This window comes from Propithecus coquereli, unplaced genomic scaffold, assembly GCF_000956105.1.
Source record: "Propithecus coquereli isolate 6110/MARCELLA unplaced genomic scaffold, Pcoq_1.0 Scaffold282, whole genome shotgun sequence".
NCBI lineage: Eukaryota > Metazoa > Chordata > Mammalia > Primates > Indriidae > Propithecus > Propithecus coquereli.
The window spans coordinates 1,400,086-1,407,358 of NW_012148419.1; the positions used below are offsets into that span (position 1 = coordinate 1,400,086).

At 43.9% G+C, this 7,273-nt stretch overlaps 1 protein-coding gene across 2 annotated transcripts in view; it reads left to right on the forward strand.

The window, feature by feature from the left end:
* Window positions 1-204: 204 nt before the first annotated feature.
* CSRP2 (cysteine and glycine-rich protein 2) overlaps window positions 205-7,273 on the forward strand; it is a 29,721-nt gene continuing 22,652 nt past the window's right edge. The window contains exons 1-2 of one of the 2 annotated variants that reach the window (XM_012648366.1): window positions 239-299; window positions 839-964. The gene's annotated coding sequence lies outside the window, so the exon portion shown is untranslated. Of the gene's footprint in view, window positions 300-838; window positions 965-7,273 lie in introns of both variants that reach the window. The other variant, XM_012648367.1, reaches the window with a different exon arrangement.

Here is a 7,273-nt window from a genome sequence, read left to right on the forward strand (position 1 = left end):
AGGTCCCAGGACGTGGGAAGATGCGCGGCGGGCGGGAAGCCACAGGAAGAGGCGGGAGTCCTGCCTTTTGTCTCCTGTCCCCAGCCCCGGCCCGGCCACTACTCCCCCCGACGCCCCAGCCCGCCTAGCGGTCCGGGAATCCGCGAGGCGGGGCGGGGCGGGGTGGGCTCAGGCCACGCCCACATGCGCTATTTAAAAGGCTCGGGCGCGCGCTCTCGGTGGCTCTCCGACTGCTCGCGTCCTCCCTCGACTCGCCTCGCCAGCTCCGCCTGCGGTGCGTGCTCCCGCCTCCGACCCGAGTGAGTAGGGGCGGTGGGGCGTCCCCGCCGGTCCCGGGGGAGGGGGTTTCCCACTGCTTCCCAGGGTTCTCCGGCAGTCCAGCCGGTGCAACCCCGTCTCCTCCGGCATCCCCATCCCGGTCCCCATTTGTGCCCCCAGCCAGCCTCCTCACCCCCTGCGCCCCAGTTTCCCCTCTACATTCCCCCAACACACCTGCCCTTCTCCCCGAGGCAGCCCAGGCCCTGGCCTCGGATCCCACACCCGCGGGGCAGGTAAATAATCCTGAGTGACCTTTACGTTTCTCAATACCGGTTTCTCTGGGGGAGAGGCGGAGTCGTGAGTTTCGCGTTGCTGCTAATCCACCTTAGTAGCCTTGGGTCCCCTCCTCCAGCGGCCGGTTCTCTCTCCGCTGGCAGAGGCGGGTGTGCGAGTCTCGGGGTCTCCTCTGCCCGGAGTGTGGGGCGCGCAGAGGGCGACCTTCCCGGGTTCGGTCCCCGGGGGGTGAGGTGGGGACTTCTACGCCCCCCGAGCCCGCAGTCCTTCCCTTGCTGCCGTGCAGCGCTCCTGGCATCACCGTTGTTCGGTGGTCTCTGCCCACCAAGCACCGAACCTTCAGTGTTGAAGGAGCCGCAGTGAAAGGTCAATCGATCACCCCTGGCTTTTTCCGGAACTTTCTACCGTTCAGGTACAAACAGGGATGCAAGAATGCCTGGTTGTGAAATTCTGCGACGGGTCCTAAAAATCACATTCTGGGTTCCAGAACCGGATTCAAGAGCTCCACGTAGGCACCCACCGAGGGAGGAGGGAGGGGCTTTCCGAGCCGGCGGATCCCCAAACCGCTTCTAAGCCAGAACGTTTGTTGAATGAAATTTGTTTACGTGGTTACCCGAAATGTTTAACCTGTTTTATTGGCAGTCTGCAGACCAAGCACATTTTCACTTTATGAATGCTTTGCGATACAGAAAATCTTTTTATTTTGGGTAATAATTTTTTTTTAACCCGGGCATTGAAAATAGTCTCTTTAATTCTTGACATTTCGAATTAATCTGTTTTAAAGCTCTGCTTACAAAATGCCAAGAATTCAGCTAGGACAACCACAAAGTTGGCTATAGTTTGACTCAAATTTTTGAAGAAAGAGTTGGATGATAGATTTTGAAAGGGGGTATCGCATATAGTTTCAAAACTGCATACCCAACTTCAACAGATTTTGTGGAGTATTCTCTGGTCTCTCCCCCCCACCCCCTACCTCCTGGGTCATCGCTCTTCATGATTGCTACGGTACTTTATCAGTGTTTCTCAAGGTTCTGTCTCTGTATTCTAGTTTCCTTTGCTCTTTTGGTGCCATTGTTACCGTTGAGGCAGGATCTACATCCGTGAGTCTTTGAAACTCGAAGTGCTTGCTTGGGTGCCTTGGGCATGGTTGGACGACAGCCAGTATCAGTGAATTGAATGAAGAAAGAAAGCAGCGAATAAGGTGGCAATTGTAGGAACAAAAATTTAATTTGACTCGAGCAATTGATATTTATTAGCAGATTTGATCTAACGTTTCTCTTATAAATTTTTAATGAATTCCTCCAAAGGTATTCAACAAATACAAGTTGATACTGGTAAATGGTAAGTACTATGCTGAAAGCAGTACTGATTGGAGGCCTGTCCTGATGAAATTCCAAAATCACTTGGATTTTGGGGAAATTGTATTTTATTCTATGACAGCAAGAATGTTGGTGTAGAGTGAAGAGAGGGGGAAAACAATAAATGAGTTTTAAAAGCCTGGGTTCACATGCAACTCTGCCACTAAATAGCCGTGAAGATCTGGGTTTCTAATTGTTCTTGTGTCAAAAATGAAATGAATCAAATAAGCCTGCGAGAGAGGGCCCCCTATGGGAGAGGAGGCATAGCATGGCAAGAAGGGCCCAAATTCACATCTCAGCCCCAGTAACCATTGGTTTGATGCCCTTGGGCAAGTTAACTTTATTCTCTGGCCTCAGTATTTCATCTTGTAAAATGGGCGTAATAGAACATACCTTGCAGGGTTGTCGGTAAGGCATGCTGATACTGGTACAAAGCCCAGCCCAACCTGGGGGAGGTTCCTTGTAATTAGACAAAGTTGTGCACTTTGTTGAATATGTGGGGAAATGGCTATCAGTGAAAGTCTCTTCCAGGAGAGGGCTGAGTCAGCTGAGCAGTATCTCCTAGGCCTTGCCTAGAGGCCAGCTTTCTTCCCTTGGCTCATATCCACAGGTTTCCTCAAAGCGCTGTACCTGAGCTGGTATTTGCCTGTCATCTCTTGGGTTCTGTTGGGTGGGGATCCCCAGACTCCCTTAGGGTCTTGATTACCTAGGTGGGGATTTCTGTTATGGTGTCATGGACCTCTTTGGAAGGCTCTGGACCCCTTCACTAAATGTTTTTAAGTACCTAACATAAATTACACGGCACTGAGTTTATTGATTTCCCAGAATTAAAAGGAATCTGTGGATTCTGGGTTAATAATCTTGATTTAGGAGAGTGTTTCTCAATCTGGATTGTGGAGAAGCCAGGCACAATTTCTGATTGTTAAAAATTTTATTGTTGTAAGTCATAGAGGAAGAACCAATAGAAGTACACTGTGAATCATTTGCAAAGGATATTGGGTTTCTTGCTTTTTTGTTTACAATCTCATTGTGCCAACAGTACTACTAATTGTCTTTGGCTAATAAGAACAGAACAGACACCATGCAATATATTAGTGCCAAATGACTTCCCAGTTCACTATAGGAAAGAAAGTTTCATGGTGGCTTCACAGTACTTGTAAAAGAAAGCTGAAGTGAGAATTGAATCCTCACCCAGCACACAGCCATACAGGAAGTACTTAACCTAAAAAGAATTTGTGTCATAGCCATAGAGGTCAGTACTATATTTGTAAATCTAGTAGTGGTTTAGTTTTAGCAGAAGATCAGTCAAATAATTTTGAATTTTATTGAAATTCATTTTTAAGTTGAATTGGTAATTTTGTTTTGGTTTCACAGTTTTGAGTCTCTTAATATCTCAGTGCCTCAGCTTCCCCACTCATAAAATGGGAATGGTGATGATGCCTACCTCAGGTGTTACGAAGATTGAGTTAACATAAACAAACTACTTAACATAAGTAAAGCATGTATTAAGCTTTATGGAAATATTTGTAATTATTATTACCTGTCATGTGGCTGACACTATTCTAAGTGTTTTGAATATATTGTTTAATTTCAGAACTGCCTTATGATATAAATAAGCATTATCTTCATTTTAAAAATGAGAACTAGCAGATCAAAAACCATCCTATGATCATCTGGCAAATGAACAGTAGTCTTGGCATAGAAGTCTACATCTGACTCCATATAAGAATCATGCAAGTGTTAAATTGTTTGAAGAATTAAATGTCCTGTAGTTTGCACAGACCGTGGATTGTGATGGCAGATGACCAGGATCGGGGTTCCCAAGTGTATAGTGCAGTTGCATTTTAACTACAATGTGGGTTTGCTAGGTAGTGATCCAAATCTGTGTGAAGGGCTTTGCTGTACTCCAAGTTGAAGATGTAAGTGGTAACAGGTTATAGAGTTAGTCAGAATGGTGAGGCTGAGGTAGACACAGGAAAGTTTACTAGATAGAAGGGAGGTTTCCCTCTGTAGTGAGGTTAGATTTAAGTAGCACAGAGGAGTGGTAGAGCGTTTTGGTTGAAAGCAGCAGTTTGCGTGTGAGATTGGCACATAGAGGCCACTTACTGACTGCTGGTTGAATGGAAAAGACTGCGTGGAGAGGAATGCTGTCCTGTGTATGTAATTCGATAACTCAAGGACAGATAATTCTCAAGTGATTTGAATGGTCTCAACCCTTGGTATTTGCGGAAAATCAGGTATGGGCGTTTTGGGGACAGTTTGTGGCTCTGGAGTCAAAATGTAAGCCTGATTTGCTTCTTTGGAGATCAGTGACCTCAGTGAGTCACCTAACAACTGAACTTGACGGCCATGTTCATGCTGAATAGTGCTTCTGAAGAAAAAGGAAGCCAATGTTTGTGGAGTCCTGGCTTTGCCAGGTACTTTACAAACGTTATCTCATTAAAGCCTTGCAACCACCTGTGAGACAGTTCGCATCCATTTCCAAGTTACGGCTGAGGAAGTTGAGACTCGGAAGTTAAGGAACTTGGCCAAGATCACAGAGCTGATAACTGACTTTAAGACTTCTGTCTGTCTGATTCTAAGCTCCACCCTCTTTGTGTTGTACCAGGCATGTGTACTGCAAGTTCCATGGCAAACGTTGTTAATCACAATACTCTTTAATGCGGAACCTGGACTGAACTTCAGTATCTTTCTCAACATAGTTCCAGGAATCTATCAGTGGATCTGCAGGGTGAAACTGTTTTGCCATGCCTGTGAAAGTAAACTGTGCACACTTCTGAAAGCCCTTTCTGCATGCCTCTGTGTCATTGGTTATATTGCCATTATTTGTCCACTTATTTTTTTTTTTTTTTTTGAGACAGAGTCTCACTCTGTTGCCTGGGTTAGAGTGCCGTGGCATCAGCCTAGCTCACAGCAACCTCAAACTCCTGGGCTCAAGCAATCCTCCTGCCTCAGCCTCCCAAGTAGCTGGGACTACAGGCATGCACCACCATGCCCGGCTAATTTTTTCTGTATATTTTTAGTTGTCCAGCTAATTTCCTTCTATTTTTAGTAGAGACGGAGTCTCGCTCTTGCTCAGGCTAGTCTCAAACTCCTGAGCTCAAACAGTCCGCCCGCCTCGGTCTCCCAGAGTGCTAGGATTACACTCCTAGCCCGGCCTGTCCACATATTTTTATCACTAAGGTAGAACTCCCTTAGAAACAGGCACCTTTGCTTATATTCCTTTTATCCTCTGCTCCTAACCCAGTGTAAGGCTTGTAAGATGTTGAATTAATACATTTATAGGAGAGGTTTATAAACAGTAAACATTATACAGTGCTTATAAACTGCCTCCACCCTAGAAGAATTACATGAGATACAGAAATTAAGTCAGGAGTTAGCTGGATAAGGGAAGGAGGTAAGTCAGTTGCCTTGATGGGAGGCATTTAGGGGCATAATGAAGGAATGGATATATGAGATGAGTAGGGGAAGATGAGTACTGATAACAAAGGTTGAACATTGCTAAATATTGATGGCAAACGCTATCATTTATTGAGTGCTTACTATACAAGCATTATCTCATCAAATTTTCTTAACTCTATAAGGAAGGTACTATTATCCTCATCTTACATATAAGGGAACTACTACACTACTACATTGACTCCCAAACCTATGCTCTTAGTTTACCCTTATGCTGAGCTGTCTTAAAGGCTAGGTTGAGGATTTGGCTTCAGTGGGAGAAGTTAGTGGAATATGTAGCTGGTCACCAAGACACGAAGAGTCCTTCCTTGATTCAGTGGCATTCACTCAGTAGGAGAAGACGACTAAGCAGGTAATTCGGGTAGCAGAAGAAAAAATTTTTAGAACAGGTGTCAAGTAAAGCTTAATTTCTAATTAACTATAGCTCTCAAATCCTGGCCTTGCTAAAAATCATTGTAATTGGGGACAATGCTACTAATTTACATTCTTTAACAAGTGACTCCTCCCTTGATGTGGCTCAAGACGAGACTGGTTTATAATAAATTCTCCCTTTTGGGAAATTGGATTATAGCCATGTTCTAGTGTAATAACAAAGCTCTATATGTAGTAATAAAATGTCAAAGCTTCTGGAAGCATTTAGAATCTGTGTTTATAGACAGATTCACTTCAAACCTTTAGTATCAGAGCAGATAAACTGTGGCAACATGTAGACTTGAAATTCATGGATTCAGGTCATTCAGATTCTAAAGTAAGAGTAAATGCAGCACCAGTGGGTGTAAGAATGATCCATGTGGTCATTTTGCAGCTCTCAGTTGGTAATCTGGAGAATGAGGTATCTGTACCACAAGATGACTCAGATTTAAAGTCTTAGGAATTTTGGGTGGTATCTTAGACTGGGCAGAAGCAGCAAGGAGAAATTGCACTTGGGTGTTCAGATATAAACCAAGCTTTTTAATTGAATGCAGTGGATAAATCCTAGTGCTGTAACTCTTTCAGACATTGAAAACCAAAGAATGAGACTAAAAAACAGAATTTGCCCTATTTTTTAAGATATGTATGAAGTGGAATCTTGTATTTGCTCTTACCATTCTGTAAATTAATGCACAGGATTTGGGAAAGGCATGCAGCCCAGATTGCTCAGTGCAAATCCAGTTTGCTGTGATTAATGGCAGCTGTTGCGGAGTAGTGCAGCCAAAGGCTTGTAAGAAAAATGAAGCTTTGCATTTTGTTTTATATGCACAGCAATGCCAAGAGTGACAGAAATGGAAGATCACACTTCTTCCTGCCAAATTCAGGAAATGTCCATAGGGGTTCAGCCTAAAAGTGTAAATTTGAACTTCATTTCTTAGACAGTCACCACCATAAGTAGAACTGTTATTATTCTTGCAGTACATTTTAATGTCCCAGAAAAGGAAGGTTTATGAGTGACTAATCAGCTAAGTTTTTTCTTTACCTGTTTGTTGTTCTGCAGCTGTGTTCTAGGTGCTGGTCAGTGGGTTTTCCTACTAGAGTACTAATAGCAGGATGGATGGTATGAGCTGTCCTCTCCATCTCCAAGCTAACTTTTACTGGCAAGGAACTGCCAAGACATTTGCTTACTTTGTTTTATCTTTACAATCTCTCTGTGGGTAGAGAGAGCTACCTTTCCCCATTTACCAGATGAGAAAACTAAGCCCAAGGTTGTACAGCTATTATAATATTAGAGTTAACCCAGGTCTGTCTAGCCCAGTCAACCTGCCTACCCTCCTTCCTTCCATTATGAAATATTTCAGACATACAAAATAGAGAAAAATACAAAGAGAGCCCAGCTACCCACTATCCATCTTAAACAAGAAAACATAAATCCAGCTGAAGCTTTCTGAGGATGCTCTTTCTATTATATCATTAGATATTAGAAAGATATT